Below are 385 nucleotides of genomic sequence, written 5' to 3'. Positions count from 1 at the left end.
TTTATCTAAAATATGCATAATATTTGACACCCCAAAAATAGAAAATACCATTCCATAAGCAGTTCTTCAATGATCATGCATCATTAGATACGTCTCGTTGTATAAAACAAGTCATGGCGCCTAGGTGACGATTCTATTTCCAGAGTTATTAAGGCGCACGACGTGGGTGGTAAAAAAGAAGTCTCCACATTTGAGTAAGTGTGTGCATCTCATTCTATTTTTCAGATATATTTTAGAATGCATGAGAAAGCTGGCAAACCACTTGAATCTCTGGCAGAGTAAATATTCAAGAAAAGGATAAAAGAAAAATGAGAATGAGATCGAAATGCACTGCTATAAACGTCCCCCGGCGTCAGATGGAGTCTAGAGCACGCATAAAATGAAG

This window comes from Parasteatoda tepidariorum, chromosome X2 (genome assembly GCF_043381705.1).
Source record: "Parasteatoda tepidariorum isolate YZ-2023 chromosome X2, CAS_Ptep_4.0, whole genome shotgun sequence".
NCBI classification, from domain to species: Eukaryota; Metazoa; Arthropoda; class Arachnida; order Araneae; family Theridiidae; genus Parasteatoda; species Parasteatoda tepidariorum.
This window is presented reverse-complemented; position numbering follows the sequence as displayed.